This window comes from Zonotrichia leucophrys, chromosome 5 (assembly GCF_028769735.1).
Source record: "Zonotrichia leucophrys gambelii isolate GWCS_2022_RI chromosome 5, RI_Zleu_2.0, whole genome shotgun sequence".
Classification (NCBI taxonomy): Eukaryota; Metazoa; Chordata; class Aves; order Passeriformes; family Passerellidae; genus Zonotrichia; species Zonotrichia leucophrys.
This window is the reverse complement of record NC_088175.1, coordinates 37012081-37035783: the sequence shown is the minus strand read 5'-3', so window position 1 is coordinate 37035783 and position 23703 is coordinate 37012081. Positions and strand designations below refer to the sequence as shown.

General features: G+C 36.0%; 1 long non-coding RNA gene across 2 annotated transcripts in view; it reads right to left on the bottom strand.

Annotated features, from left to right (window-relative positions):
• The window catches only part of LOC135448626 (uncharacterized), a 33840-nt gene extending 12080 nt beyond the window's left edge, over positions 1-21760 (bottom strand). The window contains exons 1-3 of one of the 2 annotated variants that reach the window (XR_010440530.1): positions 21696-21759; positions 20989-21133; positions 2198-2281 (exon numbers count right to left, since the gene is read on the bottom strand). This is a non-coding gene — a long non-coding RNA (uncharacterized LOC135448626). Of the gene's footprint in view, positions 1-2197; positions 2282-20988; positions 21134-21695 lie in introns of both variants that reach the window. The other variant, XR_010440531.1, reaches the window with a different exon arrangement.
• Positions 21761-23703: the final 1943 nt, after the last annotated feature.

Sequence of the window (23703 nt, the reverse complement as noted above, 5' to 3'; positions counted from 1 at the left end):
TCTTCCTTATTATGAGCACCCATTTTACCAAATAAATAGTTTTGTGTGAGTAAAAATGAGAGAAGACAGGAATCTGGCCACGTGTTTTCACCTACTATATAAAACCCAGAAATAGTAAAAAATGATGTATGGAACAATGTTACCTCTTTGTAATCTTACACTGTTTTGGTGCCTGAGACAAGGAAGTAACCGGTACTTTCTGAAATGTAATGAATCAATCTCCTAAATTCATTCAGGAATGCATTGTCTTGTACAAATATAGAATCAAAACACTAAAGCTTGAGGCAGAGACACTTTTTTTTTCTAGAAAAAAAGTGAAATGGAATGAGCCATGTGTGCAAGGGATTTGATGTTACAATGTTTTGATCTCACTGGAGGTTTTGCCTAATTATAATAAGTATGTAAAATTGTAGTTTGTATCTGTTAACCTCCTATCATATATTTTAATTTGGGGAGTGATACTCCTTGTCTCTATTACCTTTTTCTTTCTCAAAACTTTTCACATGTCTGTAAAATCAAATACTTGTGTTTGTCAGTTCACATATCCATAAATACCCAAAAGAAGCAGAAACTCTTGCTCATCTTGTGTAGACATGTATCATAAATGGGGAAAAGAGGAACTGTCCTGACAATTCAGTGGTTTCAAAATTTAATGTTTTTCCTCTCAGAAGAAATTCCTGTTTTATTGACTTCCTGAGATGCTTATGGGGGCTGAAGCACCAGTGATATAGACTGCTACACTCTGGGCTTCAGACCCAAGAGGATTATTGTTGGCTAAAATGAGACTTTCTCTGCAAAATATTCCACAAGGAATCACTGTTGGCTAAGATAAACCTGGAGATGCTCTCTAAAAAGACTGCGCCAACATGACTTGACAAATGTCTTGAGGTTTCAGATGCTAATAGTCTAAAAATATTGAAAGGAATTATTACTGAAGCAAGAAATTTTAATTGTTTGTGTTATTGACAGGTTTTTGTGACATCTGAGTCACTCAAGAGTATTGATTTTGCAGAAAAAATATCTGGTAACAGGAATATAAAATATTACTCCTACTGAGGAAGTAAAAAATAACCCTGACAGGAAGATGCATTATGTTATTTCTTAACATGTGCACAGTTTCTGAAACACAAATTCCTGGTAGAATACATAAACATTAAAAAATAAGATAAATAAAAAAAAACCTGCTTCTCTGTTTTTGAAGAATAAATATTCTGTAAGATAATATTAGTCAGCTTTAAAGATCTTTAATTGTTTGAATGCTTTTTTAAAAGAGATAAAAACATATAAAAAGACTGTGTATAATATCTAGTCCACTTGCAGCAGTCAATCCCAAAAGATATCATTAAGACCAAAATTCAGACTTTAAAAATAGATTAAAAATTGAAGGTTTATATAGCTGGTAATACAAATTTTAAAAGCGTAGGGGGGGACGGGTGAAAATGTGAGAGATCAATTTTCAAGGGAATATATAGAAGTTAAGTGTTTAATTCTCCCTAAAATCTGAGCTCCAGGTTTATATATATTTTATACAGACAGACATTAAAACTATGAAAACCCTTACAAAATTGGAAATTAAACACTCTGGAAATTAAATAACATTTTGACATGGTGTACTATGCATAGATAATCTACAGCATAAAGACCATATCAAGAATGACCTTTATGAATTCGGAAAAAGAATTAGAGTTACCACCTCTCAAACACCAAGAAAATCAAATAGGATGAAATTATTTCAATTATTTTTTCCCTACTTCTTATCATCTCTATTCACAATTACTGATTTGAGATTATCTAGAGGATAGCTTCATCTATTTTTACATCTATATGTAAGATTTACAAAGATTCATAAGAGAAAATTCCTATGAAGAGGCAGAAAAAATGGACCTAAGTTTTCTGCTAAACCAATCATATTTGCGAACAGCAAACAGCTCACACTTACTTTGAAGTGTAAATATGTACTCATAATTACACTTTTAATAATTCATTTACATTCAGATCTGAAACATGAAACCCATTTATATATGATAAAGAGGGAGGGCAGGAGGGAAGAGACAGGCTGGAAAGTCTGGGAATTGCAGCTGGATGACTGCTTTTGTCAGCAGGGAAGGTGAATACTAATGTGCAGCAAACTTTTGTCTCCTAGGACATTTAGTTGACAAGCCATTCCAACACCATTTTTGCCAAAGAGGTACATTACCTGCTTTGTGGTTTCCTTGCAGTGAAGTTATCATCCGTGACTCGGAATCCGATGGGTTGAAGCTCTTCACCATGGCTTACAAATCTAGTATAAAAAAAGAAATATTATCCTACTCCCCTTCCCAAAATCACTCTTTGTTTCAAGGAAACAAGTGGAGTGATTAGAATTTTTTAGCTGTTTTCTGAGATCACAAAACAAAGGTAAATCCATACTAATGCTTCTCAATATGTGTGTGGATTGGGTCTGTTTATCAGGACTTGTGACCTCTATCTTGCATTTTTAGACACTGAATACACAAAAACCCACCCACTGACCCAGTTAGATGGTTAGAGTCTATGTGAGATTGTCCATGACATTTTCAAGGGGTCTGAAGAAGAGGTGTTCAGTTCTTGTGATGATAAACTTCAACTGAAAAATTATCAGATTCAATATCATACACTGATATTGAATATGCGTTTTCATGAAAATGCGTTTTCATGAAAATTGTGCTCTCTGAAAGCAAGCCTTTTAGGTCTGCCTTCAGTATAAGAAGTATTTAATTTGCATATTCTCATTTCAGTTCGCAAGAGATAATCATGTACTTATGACCCTGAAAAAGACAAATAAAAAGATGTAGAAGTTCAGGAAGGATCACCTCCAGTTAGAGATTACACCTTTGAACACTTCAAAATGAATTGTAACTATGTTTTAAATCATCCTGTTATCCCTCTGGTATTAATACAGGTTTAGCTACTCAGGGTGTCTTTTTTATGAATGCTTTCAAGTTTTGCTTTGATTTGAGGAGCAACACAAATATTTCTTCATTATTCACTGTTCTTTCTATTCCTGAGATGTCGGAAATTTTATTCTTGTCTTAAATACCTTTGAAGACAGATTCTCTCGAGCGTCAGAAATGAGGCAGACTAGAAGAGCAAGCAAGCATTGACAAACAAAGGAAATTTTCCTTTTTGCTACCTATTTGATAAGTGTTTACTGCAACTTCTGTGTGTTTCATGTTTTTTGCCCTACCACGTAAGCATGACTCTCCCAGTTAAAAACAATATAATGGTCATTTGGCCCACCCCTCCTGTGTTACGTGTGGCTTGTGCTATCATTCAAACAGAACAAGGATCAAACCCTGTGCCAGCTGGGGAAAGCGTGCTCACTGCTCTTGAGCAAAGGCTGAGAGCATTGTCTTGAAATTATAGAACAGCTGAGCTTGAGGAAGCAAGAAGCAGAACACTGAAGCCTTGGCTTTACACATCTGAGTAGTCTAAGTGACTTGAGAGGTTTCGGTGAATTGAGTGGCTTTTATTGCTTCTACAATCAGAAGGCTTAGACCTACTAATAATGCATACCACAATGTCAGTGAGCTTCACCCAATAATTCCTGCATGAGGCATGAAATGCCAAGCCTTGTGTGAACAATGCAAGTTTACATCCTTTTACTGCAACAGTTAGAAAATACAGACCTCGCTTCCAATCTAAACTTAGAGTGTTTATGCTTCACTCTCCAGAGGTTCCATTTCTTGGTATGTTAGAAAGCTATGAATTATTAGACAATTCTTTTTATCACTTTGACTTTATTTTAGATGGATAGAAAAGAGCTTTTTAACTCTTTCTAGAATTCAAAACTTTCTGTTACTGCTCATGTGTACACTTAAACGGATGCTATGTTTTCATCACAGATAGAGCAGGTCATGACAGAATATCAGAAGCCTGTAGAATTTAACATTTTAACAAGTGCCTGAAAGGTTTTTTTTAGAAGCATTGTATCAATGAGGGCCATAATGTTTCAAACTGTGTTTTCTCTGACCACAAGAAATTGTAATGTGATCTGGCAAGTTTTATGAAAAAGGAATCTGCACATCATTCAAATACAAATATAAACTGATATTCATACTTGTAGAATGCTAAACTTGGTTTTACAGAAATGACCATGAAATTAAGGAGATGTTTGAAAAGTAAATTCATTCCTCAACTGAAAATGAGTGTTCCCAAATACTTGTCTGTTATATTTATGCAGCATTACTCATTACTACCCAATTTTAATTCAGCAGTAGATTGTATCTTAATGTGATGTTATCCTGTTCAATTCAAGTCTTATCTAAGCAGTTTTGCTCTTCTGTTTTACTGCAAAGTTTTTGACTATGGCACATAAAATGGAGAAATCTTATATGTTATATGTTAAATATTGGAGAATAAATAACTTCTTCAATTACGCAATTGCAGATGTCCTACGTGGACATGCGCTGTCTTTGAGTTTACTCCCCACTTCTACCCTTTAGGCAACAATGTTTCATTTGGAAAACACTTCTCTCCTTTTTATATGTGCCACTGCAGCTCTACGTGCCATCAAAACTAACAGCTCACTTTTGGGAATTACATCAAAACATGTACGTCTATATCAGGCTCACTTTGGAGATTCATTTCTATTTATCAAAGTATTTGTTATTTTAATATACAGTTTAGTATTTTAAGCATCAGTCAGTTTCTTATATATTCATTATAAAATAAAGACAGTTCTAAAACACTAGCAGTGCCAAGAGCAAAATTTCATTTTCCTAAAAGCTGAAAGTTTTGAGTTGCAAAATTCTGTGGTGAAGACAGAGTAGGAGGAGAGCTGAGAGAGGTGAGTAAAGTGTGAGGGAAGAGGGGGAGGACATGGGGAAAGCATATGGGAAGGGCTTTTCTCTCCTTTAACATTTCTTGTTTCCTCCTATCACCGCAGTTCCTGACAAAAGTAAAACCTGCTGTTGTCCCTGCTGGGGGAAGAACAGTGGGCTAGATAGACCTTCAGTCCCACATAATAGAGTGTTTATCAGGTTCTCACTTTTTTCTCACTAGAAATTAAAAAAAGAAATCTTTTCCGGTAAGCACAGTAAAACACTGAGAAATGTATACACTTAAACACACATTTTACTTAGACAAGTGTCATGCTCAAAGACAGAGAGCAAACCACAACTAACAAAAGTTAAATTATCAATCAAAGCTGGTGATTTACTCAAATACCAACCTATTGCCACTACCAGATTTTAACCACATGAGCCATGCTCCCATGTCTGTAGTTACCTCTGATCTCCAACTCAGGACTATAATGACTGAGAAAACAGATTAAGTAAAATCAGAGGAAAATCAATAACAAATCCTAAACTGGAATTAGCAAGATTCAGGATATCAGTCCCCAAGAGAACACTGTAGATTTTATTTGAACCTTCTCCAATTTTCATTATTATTCCCAGCTAGTGCACAAGAATTGGCTAAAGTATACCAATAGTAATTATGGCAGCAAAATACACAAATATAAAATAGGCATTAGTCCTCTCAAGTATAGTATGGAAGGAAGGCCTGTGGTCTCAGTTTCAGGTTCCCTTCCTAGAAAACACTGCTCAGATTCCTGCTCTTTACAAACTCCTTTCTATTTGATGACAATAAAATATTCTATTTAGTTATGCCAACTAATAAAAGAACCCAGATGGTTTTGTGCCAGGGACATGTCTTTCTTATTACTAATTCACAAACTACTGTATCACTTTCAAAGTTTGTCATCTAGGATTTGATGTTCCCCTTCCAAGCCATGGATACTAATAACACATAGACAATGAACAATTACTTTTTTCTCTCTCTGAAAATACAGCAACTGAGTTTGTGGTGTATTTTTCAGACCTACTACCTTGCTCTTTAAAGTGTGCTATATGGATTTTGTGTTATTTTTCTCTCTAAATTAAAAAGTAATATTATACTATACTAGTACTGCTGTGAAAATTCTTTACTCTTAAAAAGTTTCTCAAAGATCTGTCATTGAGGGGGTTTTATTCCTTCCTTTTATCCATTTTCTCTTAAGTAGTTGTATTACAATAAAAGCTGTAATTTTCCTTTTTTCTTGGTTGGTTATCAATTTCCTTCCACTTCTACTCTTAAACAATATATAGTTTTAAAAATATGAATGTTTTCAACTTTTTCCTTTATATAATAAAATAGTTTTAATGTGACTCCCAGAAACATTTTGCATTTTCCCTTCTGTTATTTTTTCTCTATAAAACTTAGATCACAGGGTTTTTTCCATAATGAAATCATTCCTAACAAAAATTTTTTCTTACACCTTGGACTGCCTCTTTTGATTGATGAATATGTAACCTATAATTTTTAGAAATTCTAGCAATATTTAAATATTGGTAAACATTTTAGCAAGCCTCTCTGATTAAAGTCCCCTAGGATAATGAAGGTGTGGCATTTGGTTTTTTTTCCCTAAAATAACAAATATGTCCTTAGGAAATCAGTCATCATTTTTCAGTCTCATACAGAAAGAGACTTCTTGCATAAAATGTCTCCTGATTCTTTTCATCTACTGACACAGCCCATCTTCATTAATGTCTGGTTTCTCATATACATGCTCACAGCTGAGTAATTTCTCAGGCTTTGGATTACAGTCGCTCCAAGAATTCCACCAATCAATTATTTGAGCTATGAATTAACCCCTGTGACAAAATTTTGAACTAGATCTTTCATCTTTCACTTTTGTGTTGTGTTTTAATATCTTCTATCTCCACAAAGCACTTCAATATGAAACAACAGCTGGCAAAAAGAAGGCCCTGGGCAATAAAACAGTGCCACTCCTTTTTAATGCAGTTTAAGCAATGTTTTGCAGTCTTCCCATGTGATAATGGACTTCTCATTGAGTTTGCCCAGTACACTAAGCTCATACTCCCCTTCCTCTCAACTCATGTGTCATTTCATGATTGCCAGTTGTATTAACTGTGCTTGATTCCTGTTGTTTTTTTCTTTTTTTTTGCTAGGATGCCTACACAGTGCAATACTAAAAGCTCAAAAAGCATCAGAAACCGTGCTAATGGAATCTAAGTAGACTCTTAAAACCATTTTTTCTTCAGTTAATTTTCTCCAAAAGTAGCTTTCCTTGCTTTCATATTTGTTCTGTAGCTGAAAGTTTATGGCCTATACATTCATTTTCACTGCCCAAATCAGCCTATTTTTACCTTTCTGAATTGATCCAACCAAAACCAAACTTACTTAGCAGTTGCACTCTATCCTGTAAAGTCTGTGCAATCAGAGTGGCAGTTTTCAACCAAAGCAGAAGAGAATTCATTTAACCAATTATATAATCCTGAGCATATTCATTTAATAAACTGTTCACTGTGGGAGTAAGGTGGAGCAATGATAATTTTTTATGTACCTTGCCAAGCTGTCCTAAGAACAATAAAGCCTCAAATAATGACAAAGTATGTCCTTTTCTTTTTATCTATCCATAGTTTTTTATTTGGTGTAATAATTATTAATAGCTTCTATAACAATTACATCAGATAAAAAATTGTCACCCTTATTAAACTTATAACCAACAATATTCCATAGGAAAATTGTCTATATGGTGTAGACAACAAGTTCATTGGAGCCTGACATTGCAATAATCTAGATCAGTAGAGAAAAGGGTCCTCAGGATCATGGCATGCTTCTAGCCATCATTATCAGAGAAGACATGTACATCTCCTGATGCCTGCAAAAAAAACTTGGATTTGAAATAACCCAGAGCAAATGAATTATAAAACACAGAATATAACTCACTGCTCTTCTTAGCGACAAGCAGATGCACCAAACTTTAACAAGTCAGGCCTTGATCCAACAAGATCCTTTCAAATTTTGATTAAAGACACCCAATGTTTAACTGGTATTATCTCTGACTGCATTTTTTAATGTTGGAGGACATGACTGTGTAAACTTAATTGGATTTCTGTGGTTAAAAAGAAATTTCATATAATGGTGAAAAATATTTACTTTTCATATCATTCTGTCAAATGCTCATATTTGGAGATGATAAAAGGTTAACTAGAACAAGCTCTTCCAATCAGTAAGTGGCAGTCAGGTTATGTGACATCTAGTCAGAGATTATACAGTTCTTCATAATACAAAACCAGAATTGTCTGTCTTCATCAGACTAAAAGGAAATTTGTACTGTCCCATTCCTAATGGAAATGTACTTCTGCCAAGACAAGGGAATTTTAAGCACCCTGGAGAAGAAGTCAGAGAATAAGTCAGACAAGATTCTAAGTACCCATCATCAATACAGAACCACACTGTCTTCACACCATCTCTCTCTTAAACAAAGCCACAACTGAAAATCCACCAAATTCCCAATCCTTCTAGGCACAGCTAGACTGCAGTAACTGAATTTCACATCGAATCAATGTAAATGTTATTAGGCTGTGTGTTCCATTTTACCTGTTCTAGCTGACTGGATTGTTGAGTTAGAGCACAGAAAAGCAATGTACTTTGGTTTGCTTTCAAGGACTATGGATTACCAAATGACAGTCATAAGAATAATTCCTAAGGAGAAAAAAATACAATTGACACTAACATTAGTCTTGAAAAAAACTCCATCAAATTAAGTTGGCCAGAGGCACTGGCTACACATATTTTTAAAAATCGTTATGCATAGTTCTTGGACTATTTAAAAATCACCCAGATAGGAAAAAAGGCAAGAAACAAAAATATATGTGCAAATGATGGAATGCAGAAGAACAAAAACTGTATTTGGCAAAAGGTAAATCTAGTATGAAATAGTAATGTTATCTGTACGAGGGCCGAGCATAAAGGGAAAGGAAAGAGCAACAATTTCAACTCTTCCACAGAGAGAAACAAAAGATATTTTATAGACAAGATTATAGGACTGAAAAGAAGCCCCAGATCTACCATGTATAAAGGAAAGAAATACAGGACAGGTTTAAGTCAGACTGTGCATGATCCAGGCTTATCTTTATACCAGAGTCCAGCAATGTGTGCAAATTCATGTTCAATAAGTCACTTCAGGTTTCATATCTATCGTTTTCCCATCAGTGTTTTTGATCCCGTGAACTTCTGTACAGTTTCCCTATTGGCCTTTCTGATGAGATTACCATAGTCCCTTATTTAAGACCATCATTACTAATATTGTGTTCAGTGTCCACAAATAGACAAACAATCATTGTATCAACCCCTATGGTATCATGACAGCACAACCATCATAACAAAATAGAAAAAACTGCTATTTAAAATTAAAATGAGACTTGTGGACAATTGCTAAAAGGAATACTTTTAAACAGTACCTACTGCTCTTCTAGTAACTTAATATTCAAGATCACACTGGGGATAAGCCAAGATTTGAAGACAATTTTCTTTTGAATATACAGATAAGAACAAAATATAGCATGTGACCAGATAGTAAAAGTGTCTCTGGAAACAAATTATCCACCAACAATCCAATTACTTGTTGCTTGCACAACTTCAATCTGTTAATTATCTCCATTCATTCTGAGTAACTTCTTCATTACTGAGATTCATTACAGGACCATTCAGGTCTCAAACTATTTAACACCTTTTGTGTCCAAAAAAAAGTACAGTGTCATCAAGATTTCAAACCGCAAAGGTAGGGTTTTGTCCTTGGATATATTTATGTATTTCCTATTGCAGTCAAATAAGTTGGAACACAATAACTGATCCAACAGGGTTTTACTACTTTTTCAAAACTTAAAAGATTCTTCATGCATTTTTATGATTTCTAATGTCATCTGGAGATTAGACACAGTTTGATCCCGGTCTACATAAATACCTGAAAAACTCCAACTCTAATATCCACATCCAATCAGACCTTTTTGATTTCATTACATCGGCCCCTCAATATGGTTCAGTACATATCCAGGACATTAAAGTTTTCACATAAGGTTATTTTTTGAGAATGTATATCCATGTAACTATGTAAAGATTCAGATCTGAGTGGAGGGGTTCTAACTGACACTCTGCATAAAAACTGCACTCAAAAGACTACGATCACCATTAGAATCTAAACACAACGTAAAATTTAGCCATTGAATATCCAGAGGAGCAGTAAGATCCCTACTGCAACACAACAATTAGGAGCAAAAATGGGGCATAATATAAAAAACCCAAAACATATCTATTTCCACAAAACAGCAAACTGAGAAGCTTTTTAAGAAATATTAAGGTTTGGGAGATGCCCAGATATATGCTGTCAAAAACACAGAGAAACCAAAACTGAAACTAGAAGTAGATGCTATGTTTACTTGGGATTCACAAGAACTGAAACAAATTTTATCATTTTGACTTTAAAGAGTGAAAACAAATGACCTTCATTACTTTAATAGTTGAGCAGTCATCAGAGACTAGGAAAATCAGGGTATTTATTTAGTAAAATAGCAAGTCAAAGTACAATAGGAAGCTGAATATGAGTCGCCAGTGCCCTGGAAGCCAGGAGTGCCAGCTGTGTCCCAGAGGACATCAGGCACAGCTTCACCAGCTGGGCAAGGGAGGGGATTGTCCTGCTCTGCTTGTTCAGCCTGGATATGAAGGCACTGAGAGAGACCTCACAGCAGCCCAGTGTTCCTCACCAGTGAAATGACCAGTGCCAGGACCCAAGGGAATGGCCCAAAGTTGTGTTAGAGCAGATTTAGGTTAGATATTAGAAAAAGGTTTTCACCCAGAGAGTGTTTGGACACTGGAACAAATTATTCAACAACAATCCAATTACTTCCCCAGGGAAATGGTCCCAGCACCAAACCTAACAGAGCTCAAGAAGTGTTTGGACAATGCTCTCAGGCACAGGGTGAGATTCTTGGGGTGTCCTGTGCAGGGCCAGGAGTTGAACTTTGATGATCCCTCTGGGTCCTTCCAACTCAGAATATTCTATATGATTTATGTGTATATTACATATCATTTTATTATCAAAGCATGTATTAATCCTTTCCCTGTGTTTCTGAAGCAACATATCTTTCAAGGTGGCTCTAGATTTTAAGTACTCTGAATTATGTGTGAAAACAAGTCACCCATGGTTGCATAGTAACTCAAAACTGTTGATCTTAAAAGAAATAAAAGAACTAAGGACTGAAAAGAACCCGTCATCACCCAATTGATGGCATGGTTTTCTGAGAAGTATAATGTTATAATCAAATTTGTCCCAGTACAAAAAGACATCTGAAATCCATTTGTTCTTATTGCAGAATTTTTCTGACTGCGGGGATTGAAGTTGCTTGGAAAGGTAGGTGCTGTCTTCTTCATCTGTGTGTTGGAAAGACACCCTACTTTGAAGAAGGCAGGCTCAGTAAAATCCCTGAAGTATCTTATGTCCTCACTAAAGCCAAAAAATACTTTATTCATAAAGGACTCCTCAATCATGAAAATACCTCCTTGCATTTAATAATTAACCTCTTCATTCACTCTATCATATACATGTCTGGAATTGTATAGGCAATATAACCTACTCTGCACTTGGATACTAACAGCTATAGTGATAGTGTTATTTTTTAATGACTTAGAAAACCATAATATAGGCAAAACAGGCTTCTTCAGTACTATAATTCTCTTACATCCCGGCTTTTAAAAGCACTGGCCCTGTTATTCCAAAGACACCTGGATATTTTTTTAGCTAACTCATTTTACCCATTTTAGGTTGTATTTGAAACAAAGAAAGCTGAATTGCCACACTCTGTATCTTACTAACACCTATCACAGTGTGTTTCAGATTAAATGAAGCCCAAAATAGCTAAGAAAAGTTTTGCTTTTGGAAGTGTGCTGCAGAAAAGGAAATATCTCTTTTTTACCAGTCTGTCTGCTTTATCTTAACTGACACCAGGTAAGTGGCTCTGCAATGCCCTCTGAGTATTTCAGTGTGAACTTTCACTTACAGCCCTGTTCACAATCCTTGTTTTAATAGATTGCAGTATGGTTTTTAAGAGGTTAAAAAATGGGAAAGCTCACAAAAGTTTTTTCTTCATTTCAGAATCTCAGAAGATAAATATTTCTGTGGGAATTTTAATTTCATTAACAAAAAGACATTTTATACAGTTTCCAGCTATGCATTCTGTACTTCATTGCCTGATTTTTCCAAGACTAATATTGAAGGATTTAGAATTGGTACCTTATATTTCTCAAATATTCATTCTGCTGGAGAAATATTATTTTGCCCCTAGTCTCATATGAATGCAACTGTTGAGAAAAGTATTTGAGTGTTTGTCTAGAGGTTAAAGATTTTTTTTTTCTCCAATATGCAAAGAGAATAAGTAACAGCTGTTGAAGTATATCTTCCTTAACCCTCCTCATCAATGTTACTGTAGTCTATAGGAGGACATTTTTGACTTCCTCCACTTCCAGGAGAATAAGAAGATTTTTGCAGACATCATGGAAACAGAATCTGGCCACTGAATCTCTAAAACCAACGAATGTGAAACAAAACTCCCAGTATGAGTAGCAGACCACAAATTGCATTTGTAGATTTAAGACTCATAAAAATGAAACAAAATTATAATAAATAAGCTAAAAGAACAGCAGATCCCTTCTTCCCTAGATAGTTTTCTGCCTACAAATAGGAGACATTTGATCTGAAAGCTTTGCAATACAGTGAAAAACCTCACAAAACTCCCATAGCTGTTTTGATATTTTAGAATAATTACTCTCCCTTGGCCTGTAAAGCTACTGATTATCTCTGATGCTGATTTCCACAAGAACTTGAGAAAACATCCAACCCAATATGGACTTGGACTTTCCTGCAATACTGTCACATAAGAAGCTGGAGAGTTAAAAAATAATTTAAGTGCCCCAGAGAAACATGCACACTGACAGCCACTAAGATGCCTTTCCAGGACTCTTGCTACAGTAAGTTAGGAGGCAGAGCCCATATTTTTCACTTACACTATGGCTTGACAGATATGATAATGGATCCTATTCCAGTGTTTATGAAAAACCTGCAACATGCCAAGGATGTCTTACAGCTTTGGTTGCATAACAGGCAGCTATGAGTTGTTGATGTGAGCCATACAGAGTACCTTCATGGAATTAGACAGCTTACTTCAAAAATTAGGTATTTAGATGTAAGAAATACTTCTTTAAGATTGAGGAACTGCTAATACCAAGATGAAAAATGTTTACTGGAGCAAATGCATTATATTGATATGAGAACAAGTTTCTAAACTTAGCTCCTTAAAAAGGATGCAATTTCCAATAGCTGATCAAATCAAATCTATTTTGAGATATATTAGTCAGCCTTCTTGGAAGTCTATAATTACTGAATCATTAGTTTGGTTGTCATATGCAAAATCTGATGCTAAATAGTTTATATTTCTTACACTTAATTTTTTTTTCTAAGTCATGCTAAGCAACACAAAATGAAATAAAGCAGTTGTTGTGAATTAAAAGACACACTAAAGTTTCAGCTCATTATTTTCAGTGACAAGAGGCAGAAACACAGACCATGTCATCTCCAAATGGACGTGTATATCTATTTAGGAGGAAGGACACAAATTCACAGGGTGGCAGTGTCAGCCAATAAAACATATGAAGAAAACCCTATTAATCGTCTTCCAATTCTACTACTGTCCCAAATTCTTTAAGCCATTTACTTCAACTTGTCCAACTGATAGCTGCAGAGCAGAGATTTGATGTTAAAGTCACTGCAGGTTAAAGGGCGGTAATTAGTCTGAGGGGAGCATAAAAAAAGAGGGCAATGCAAGGTGTGTAAGGAGAGTTATTGTCAAAAAAAAGGCCCATGTGAATTTGTTTAAACTGTATAACCTCAGAGAAGGTCAGTCTGAACTTTATTCATTTGTGTGGTTGCCTTTGATAAATCCAGTGAGGAAGCCTGACAGCCTCATGCCAAGTAAATGGACTGAAGCTGTCCACCAAAGACAGCATAAGTAAAAAGACAGAGCAAAGTAAAAAAACCGAATAAAGAATGAAGAATTTCTCAACCATATGTTAAAAATAATCTCTTGGAATTAATAAAAAGTTGAATGTTCACTGTTATATCCCTGCCAGAGCATATAATTATCCTTGTGAATTAATTGTTAACAGAACACTACCAAAGGCATGCACACATCTACCAGTAAATATTACAAAAGATTTAGGACTCTGTTATTAAATTATTACTTCTAAACGTGTGCGGAAATGGTATTGTCTGGGCATTTCTTAAACTGCTAGGTCCTTATCAATGAAAATAATTCACATGCCTGTCCTTAACCTTGTGTATGTCAGCAGCCTCTGGCAGTGCTCCATTTCAAAGGTCCATTGTCCTTCAAGTGACACATTTGAGCACACAAAGAAAGGCTCCAGGCTCACGAGTTCCATAGCTCACACCTGAATCTAGAATGGTCACATCTACTTATCTGTTAGGAAACACTCTCCCCTGATTATTCCCAAGGAGTGTTTGACCTTGCTGGCATGGATCAAACCCCACTCACAGAATGTGCCAAGAGCTGTTTCCAGTTGTCACTTTGCATAGCAGAAACATCAGCTTGGGAGCAAGAATATAGTTTAAGAATGTCAACAAGAAAAGCTGTGCCATTCCACTCAGAGCCAGCAAACACTTTCTGGGCTAAGTTCAAGAAACACCGTCAAATCTGGAGCCTAGTGATTAAGATTGTCTTCTAGGAGACAGATTTTAGCTACATCAGGCTAACTGAATTTTCACCTTTTTGTTTAACAACTGTAACAATTACTGTTATAATAAGAAAGGTAAAACAACATCATCTCCAACTACAACTGGAAAGATTATACTGTATGTAGATATAAATATTTCCTAACTGCACACAAGAAGCATTTTCTTGCAAATTCCTGAGCTCTGGGACACAAGGAAAAGGGGTGGTTGAATAGGATCATGTGGTTATAATCATCTTGCTTAAAGCTGGAATTTAGTGTTAGTTTACACAGAGGCACTTAAATTCTCCATGCACTGCCTTCTGATTTCAGAAAATTCCTAAGAGAGAGGAAGCCTTACTATTTTTTTACTGAGAGTCTACTCCAAGGTATTGCAAATGCATTGAATCTCTACTAAATACTGGGTTGGCTTTGAATTTGCTTGTGTACGAATTCAATTATTCAAATCCACTCACCTTGCAGCCAGCATAATTCTTCTATTAAAAAAAGAATAAATCTATAGATTTAACAGGGAAAAAAATGAATAACATACTTTGAGGTTTTCATTAATATTTGTCTAATCTTGTAGAGAGTGGCAGAAATGTATTCATTTTAGATTTAGTAAGGCACAAACTGGACACAATGATGTAATTTGCTTAACTGAGAAGTAAACAGAATAAAGGTCACTCTAAAACTTGCTGCCTTTGGTGCTAGAATAAAATGGAAGTGTTCCATAAGATTTACAACATACATTGAATGTGAGGATCAACACAGTCTTCCTTAGACCAACTAGAAAAACTGATTCCAGGGTTAGTGACTCTAAAGCAGGACACTTACCAATTTTGCAAAGTTTCTTGGGATTAACTCATAGATTAATTTTGTTATAATTCAGGAAAGAAGCAAATAAACTATGCTTTAGTGAAATTGGACTGGCATAAGGAAAACATGCGCAAAAGCAGAACATACCTTATTTTCCACTTGTAATTCAAAACTACAAGCCCTCAAACTTGCAGTCTATAGAATATCTTTCTGCATTATCTGTATCTCTGCACTACCTGTCTCTAGAGATACTTATAAATGTGATATATGAACTCATAAGGTGGCTGCTTCAGATCCTGTGCAGTTTAGGATCAGCGTAAATGTTGTATAAAGCAGACAGCAAAAATTTGGCAGTCACCTGCATGTGAATAATTTTTAAAATGAGGGTCAGAGGTGTAAAGTAGAAAAAAAGTTATTAGATCATAGTTTCCAACTTAGTGAGTTCTCTGTCCCTGTAACCTTCAGTCCTCAGACTGCTGAGCTGCATGAAGAACAGCGCTCCTTACAGCAGAATAAAATCTTTTAATTCCAATACAATATACGCAGGAAATTTCAGTGTAACTAAATATAACACAACAGGGCATGTTGGCAAACACAGAGCACCAGCTGTCAGCACCCAGAGCTGACATGGTTATTCTTTGTTCAGTTAATTATCTAGGTTGGTTCATTGCTGTATTGCAGCCTAATTAGAGTAGAAGTTATATGATCATTTCTTTCACCGGTCCTCTGCCTCTATGGGTCAAATCTTTGTTTCGGAAACAGAAAGTCTCTCATTTGTATAAATTTTGAGCTTTAGTTTCCAGAGAAAAGAACTGGGACTAATTTTCTCATTCTTGTTCATAGTTGTAGTGACATAATTTTTTGGGTTTTACACTCTTTAAGACTACCACTTCATTTAAGGTCAACAAAGTTATATGTGGTAGAAGTGACAATTACACCTTAGACTTCCTTCTAGAGAACCAAATGCTCTGAAATACTTAGGTCCCAGGAATGGAGATATTTTGTAACTGCTCTTTTGAATGAACATTTTTTAGAGTTTGTTCACAACTAGAATTGCATGTAACAGGCTCTTGAAATTTGACAGGGATTGGAAAGTTTTGAGTTAATAGGATTAAATAAGGTTTTGTGCTATCAAAAGCCAACCCAACCCACACAGACCATTTTTCTCTTCCTACTGAGAATAATGGAAATTTCATGAGACTCTACTAATGAAGGAAGATAATAGTGAATATTACTTTAGAATAAGAAACAAGTTCTCATAACATGAGAACACCAATCTCAAACACCGATCATGAGAAGTGTATTTCGTATACTCTGTATGGAGAATCCTATCATACATATTGGTCATATGGAAATATTAAAGTGAAAGACATAGATTTTTCTTAGATGCTTTGGGCCTTAGGTAATCACTTTTTACTTTCAGATTCCTGTCATTTTACATGGATTTCAAAAGAGTACTGACTGTGTTATTTAGTCTGAAAAGTGCTGGGAAGAAGAATGAATGTGAATATACTATGAAACCACTTTTAAGAAAAGTATTTACAAGGTGTTTTCTAAAAGTATTATGAAAATTTTGAATGCTTACCAGAAAGGTCATTGCTTGCAACTAGCTTTGCACATGCAAAGAAATGCTACTGAGGCACCTTGGAAGATTGTGTTTGTCCTTAATGAACTAAGAAAAGCCTTTACTACAGACACTTGTGCTGAACTTCTCTCTAATGTGTCACCGTATCACACATCAAGTAGTTATCTCCTCAATTTATATTATAAAAGTCCATTTATAGCACAGAATAATAGGCATATTTTATTTCCAATTAAGATTACTCATCTGTTCACACCAACTAAGATTTCTACTGTGCTTTTAATTTATCATTGCTTACTTTAATGTACCCAGCTTAATCACACTAGCATCAGGAACCAGATCATTATAACCAGAGCTGTACTGAACTAATTTAATCTTCTTGGGGGTGAAAAAAAAGTGTGAGAGAACATTTTAGATTCAAAGTACTTGGGCTTTTATTTTTGTAACATTACTTACAATCTCACTTGATATTTCAAAATTGCTTTAAAGGATGAGGCTAGCATGCCAGTTTGACTATGCTGACTCCAAAAAAGTGTCAGCTCTCCATCCAGAACCCTACAAAAGGAGGCAGATATACCAGAGAGAGTTGATTTGACATAAAGCTCATAATCAAAAGCAACAACAAAAAGAACATAAAAACAGAAATAAAATTCATTAAAATTCCTTGGAATGCTCATATTTTCTTTCACGCTTTTGCATATTTCAAAAGCACCACAGAATTTTTTCAATGTCTGTGCATTTCTGTGCAAGAGAGATCCAGATGCTGGCAATGTCGAAGATTGGGACTGAGGTGTCCTGGCAAAGCTGCCTCAGCAGTACAGGAAAGTTACCTTAGAAAGCTGCTCAGGCTGAGATCAAAATGATTCATTGAAATAGGAGAGAGCTACAGATAAGAATTACTACTGTTTGTGATACACAGGAGAGGTGAAGGAGCACAAGTCCTGACATTGGGAAGACATGAAGGGCTTCAGGCAGCAGTGAATCACAGTAACAGCTGAAGGATCCCCCCACAATTTTCTGCTACAAAGGCCTTTCAAGGACTTTAGTGTCATGGTTGAAAGATATGATTTTAGAAGTAAACACAATTTAGGGTTAAAACTTTGCTGCTTGCTCATTCAGATCTTCCCCTCAAGGAAACAGAGGACTCAGGCTTGTTTCTTTGGTAAGAATTATTTTGCACCATGTAGTGGAGATTTATTCACTATAGCAGTTAGTCAGAAAGAACTTCAATCAGTAGAGAAGAAAGAAAGTTTATTTTCCAAGGTCAATGTTTTAGGCTACGAATACTCCCTGGCTTAGGAGATGCCCTGTTATTGTAATGAAACACATCTTAACTGCCTACAGTGTTTCAGGTAAGTCACAGGAAAGGAGCACAGAGCAAGGAAATGTTACTATAAGGACACTTGACTCTGTATCCACTTTGAATGGCAATCAGCATAAACAAACACAGCCTTCAGGATCTAACCTGTGTAAAAATAATCACTGAAGAACTGAAAAATTTTAGACTGGGATAGGATAATATGGTGATCTCCATCAGCAGTGAAACTGTGAAACCTTAATATCAGTACCAGCTTTACTTACATGCATCTCTGCCAAAAAGTCCTAGCAAAGAAAGAATGTGAAGGAGTCACATGCATCAGCAACATGTCTCAAAGGCATGAAATAAATAATTTCAGAATAATAAAATTTCAGAAAGTGTTTCAAGTCAACCACAAAATGCAGTGTTTAAAGAGGAGTTGAACACAAAAAATAAAAAAAGCCCCAAACAACTAAGGTACGCTACAAAATGTAGAAATGTCTACTCTTAAATACTTTCAAAGGCCAGAGATAAAGTAATGTGCACAACACTGCAGCTCATGTCAGGAAATAAGGAACAAGTACACATAAGCAATTTTCATTAAAATAAATGGCATTTTCCTCACTGGCTTTGTGGCACTAGTTGCTTGCTATATACCAGCTTATTTCTTTATGGACAATGAAGCTTTTCCTGTCAAACCCAGCCAGCCTTCATTACTTATGGTAATGAACAACAGTTTTATCATTTGTCTCTTCTTAATTTCATATGCTACTGTATAGGAAGTGATGTACTTCTTTCTTTAAAGCACCTGTAATTTCCATGACAGTTTGATGTACTTTTTCTTGTTCATCTGAAGTAGATGAAACTAGTCTTAATTTTTTTTCTTGCAGGGGCTTTACAAATAGTATTCTCTATGTGTTAAAAATTGTAGGAATATGGAGACGCATCTGTCACTCCTACAAATAGTTATCACTAACAATATACAAAATATCACTACAAATACTCAGATTATTTCTGTATCGATTTTGGAAAATTTCAAGAAACCACACACCAGATATACAAGTGAATGCACTTTTAAATATTTTCTAAAAATATGCCTACCTTCTTAGCAAGTGCCTATTAGGAGAGATTTTCTTTTCCTTTCCTACAAAGAAGGTAGAACCACCATGGTCTTTTCTGTGTTAAATTGCAAGGGTTGAATGGTACCTTCCTGCACTCCAAATCCATCGTTATTCTAATAAAAGAGCTGACCTTTGAACTTTCCAGCGATATTGTGGAGAGGCAAATCCTGTCCAAATACCACAGGAAAGGACTTTGGGAGATAGAGAAAATAATTAGAAAATAAGAATTTAATTTATTAAATTCAAGACAAAACAGCATTCTGCAATAAACTGATCCTTCTAGGTTGATTCTGCTTGGGGTTGGAGCACACTGGTAAGCACAAGGGAGATATGGGTACCAGGTGGGGGGGATCAGCTCAGTGCTCAATAGTGCTGTGAATAAAGAGAACTTGACTCTTCAGAGTTGCCAATCTGACTTTTTCACAGAACATGAAATTAATTAAATAACAAGACCAAAGCATTTCTCTACCTCAATTACTCTATTTTTCCCTGAAAGTGATAGAATATAATTATGCTCACATATGTAAGAAGCTCTTGTAAAAAGCAAAATCTATTAATCAGTTAATCAGGCCACACTTCAATAGAACTGTTAATGCTGTGCATCCAGGGGTGCTTCACCAAAAGGCAAATTAGAAACTCAATTAATTATGAATTATTTTAGTAAATTACTTGTAAGCCTGGATTTAAAGGAGATATACATATGCCAATGCATCAAATTATTATTAGTATGGGAACCCCAAAGCTATCATGAGCTGCAGCTGGAAACGTCAAAAATAGAGGACACTAAGGATTGGCTTAATCTGAATCTAGAAAAAAATCTGAAAGTCACTGAATTTTGAAGATCCCAATAGAAATCTAACTCTGCAAGTCAAAGAGGAGGAAGAAAGTACAATGTATTAACCATGTAAGCTTCCTAGTGATTACCAGCATGCCAAATACTTTCAAAGTTCCAAAATTTACTATAAAAAAAAAATAAGGGTTTAATGACTATGAAAAAGAAAAGCTTACTACAAGATTGAAGCTAAGTAGGTCACTTCATATATGCACTAATATGAACACAGACTGAAGCCAAGTACATGAGTGAACATCAAAAATCCCCTGCACCTTCCTTCCTAGCTATGAAATAACTGTGCCATATTGCCATACCCAAAACGTGAAGCTGTTGCTGTACCACATTCTCATGCAGGACTAATGCAGAGATTTGAATCACGCCTACAGATTAAATAATAATTTGTTTTTATGTAAGCACACTGTGTTGTCTTCAATGTCAATTAAATATATATATATATATATATATTTAGTCCTTCTATTGCTTGAATAGTTATAATTTACTAGAAGCTTTGCTCATTTTACATGAGAAAAAATTGTTAACTGCAGTCTTCATAATTCTCTGAATTACTCTAGGGAGCTATGCAGTCAGGGAAATAAAATGTACAATGTCATTTCTTATATGAGAAAGAAAATAATTTTACTATCTGTGGTACTTGCGTATCGTCAGCTTTGTGTCTTTCAGTTATATTGACATCCTCAGCACCACACAGTCTCACTCCTGTCAGCCCTGCTTTCAGCCTGCAGTGCCTCCTTACCCTTTCCATGACAGTGAGCACTTGGAAATGGCTTTGACACCTTCCCATTGCTCTACTTTGTCTGATAAGGTGGTGAAAGCTGCTCCAGGCTTGTGACCAGACTTCCAGAACACAGAAAAGGATGACTCAGGAGATGTAACACCATCTTTGATGGGAAGAAAAAAAAAAAAAAAAAAAAAGAAGTAGAATGGAGAAAAGGAAAGGGAGCAGAATCTGGGACAACTTAATATTTAGCTGGATGTCACAAAGGCATAGAGTCCTCTGTATTTCTCATTTGAAAGATTTTCAAGGGGAAAATTCTTACAGCAGCTAACATTAAAATATCAGTCTGCCACCTTCTCTGTAGACTGTAGAGTCAAGAGGAAAATCATCTATTGTCCCAAAATTGTTCAATTGTTTTTGGAAAATATTTTTCCCAAATGATTTTTTTTAATTATTTTTTCAGGCTAGGTAGTTTCATAAAATTATATACTACTGTGCTCAACTGAAAGATGGCAATGAATTACCAAAGTAATTGTTTTATCATTGTAGGTCTTCCAGCCCTGAGTTGCATGTGAAAGACGTTTTCATTCTCATCCATGTAAATTTTGGTTTTTACTAAGTACCTTAACAAAGATACTTAAATGGCACTTTCCTCATTTTTTAGATTTTTATCACCAAAATTGGTCATACAAACTTGTTGTTATTATATTTTTAGTGTCCCATACCTTCAGGGTGGTTTTCTCACAAGCAGCTCTTCACAGCAGTGCTGTTGCTGCTCCTTCACCAGGACTCCTCCAAGGCTCTGCCTGGCCAGCCAACCCATCCCTTTTACCCCAGGTATCTTCATTAGCCACAGCTGCCACCCAATTAAGGACATCACAGCTGCAGCCCATTTAGAACAACCAGGACCTGGGCAAGGCCACTTATACAATACATAGATTTTACTATGGCTCAAAGGCCACCTATACAACACATATTAAGATTCAATGGCCACCTACACAAACTGGAAAAGATGAGTGACTTCTGATCAAAAACCAGAAATAAACAGCAGCCTTTGTCAAAACAAGCAGCTGTAGTAGTCATGGTATATTGGTACCAACCCATAAGAGAATTGTTACACTGTTGGAACAATTCAAGGACTCAGGGGTAGCAGTAGAAAATGAAAACTGCTAGAGGGTGTAGAAAGAAAACAGACTTGGGGATATCACAAAGAAAGTTGATTTTGGAATTTATTAGACTCAGCTGGAAGAGGCCCAAGAAGAACCTAAGTCATGAAAATTTCCACAGCTTCATTTACAGGGCCATTAAAAGTTTAATTTACCCCAGGCAATGGTTTTTAAATTGCAAATTAGAACAAGGCACTGATATTTTAAATTTGTCCCATTGCTTTGCACTCATCAAAGGTGGTATTAAATCTCCTGAGGCCTTTGCATGATACAAATACCACCATTTTCATAGAGTGTTTTTCAGAAACTTACATTTACTTCTGGTTTGCACTGATGACATGAAAGTTATGAGGATGCATAACACAAAATGTAAACACAAACCTGGTTTTCATGTCTAGACTGACATTTGTCAGTCTAGCCCCAAAATCTAAAGTAAGAGTGGTTATCTGCTTGAGGCATTCAAGCCCAGAGATAAAACTTATTATAATGAACCAGAATTAATAGCATATACATTATATCAAAGCTTTACTTATATGCATCACTGACAAAAAGTCCTAGCAGAGAACTTTTATAAAACATTCAACAGTATGGCTTGAAATCAACAGCTAGTCAAGTCTGTTCTTTCAAAGGCCATTTCTGTGAATTTCAACACCTGATAAATTGTGGTGAGCAAAGCATCCCTGGAGGAAGACCTTAAAACACTCTGATCTATCGCCAGCCTACTGTAAATTCTCTAATTTACTGTTCTTAGTCTGTTCTAGTTCATAAATGACATAATCAGCAGCTGCTGAACTGCAGTTCTAATAAGTCACTAGTACTTGCAGCAAACTTTGTGCCAGGCTTTACATAATTTTGTGACATTTAGTAGTTTTATTATTTATCATTAGCATTCATTTATTTGTAACAGCATTTATTCCACCTTAGCCATGTACCATGCTTTTTAAGTCAAAGACAATTATAGGAGCATAGTTCCTGGTTTTATATACCGTGCAATACACAAGCAGGTGCCTTTTCCACCACTACCTTGATCCTGAAGGCCTGTGGTCATTTGTTGCTAGAAGCACTCCCCCAGCCTTTTAACTTGCCCTCACTGGGGTCCCCAGACACTAGAGGTGATGTCAGAGTTAAGCATGCCACCAATCACTTACTGATGACGAGCTGCAGCAAGGAGTCTCAGCCTCAAGGAATGACCTTGGCAGGTGCCTCACCCACGGGAGATCGTGACGTACAGCCTGCTGCTGTGCAGGAGAGCTCAGCGGGCCCTAGGCTGTCCACTGTTTACAAAGTCAGATGATTCAGTTGTATTTGCATACCAGCAAGACATCTGGGTCACTGATCCAGACAGCCCCTGGCTATCATGCTGCTATCCATCCCCCAAAGTCCAGAGTAAGCTGGGTGCAGCAGTCACCATCCCTACTGGTGGCTGGGGCTAAAGCAGGGCAGTGGAAGGCAGGGAGACACACCATCATCACTGTCCCTCTTCCTGAAGGTGTTACAAAGATGAATGGGGTAATCACAATTTCAATGTCCAACTGAGGCTCAGCAAATGAGAGATGATGAATGTGTG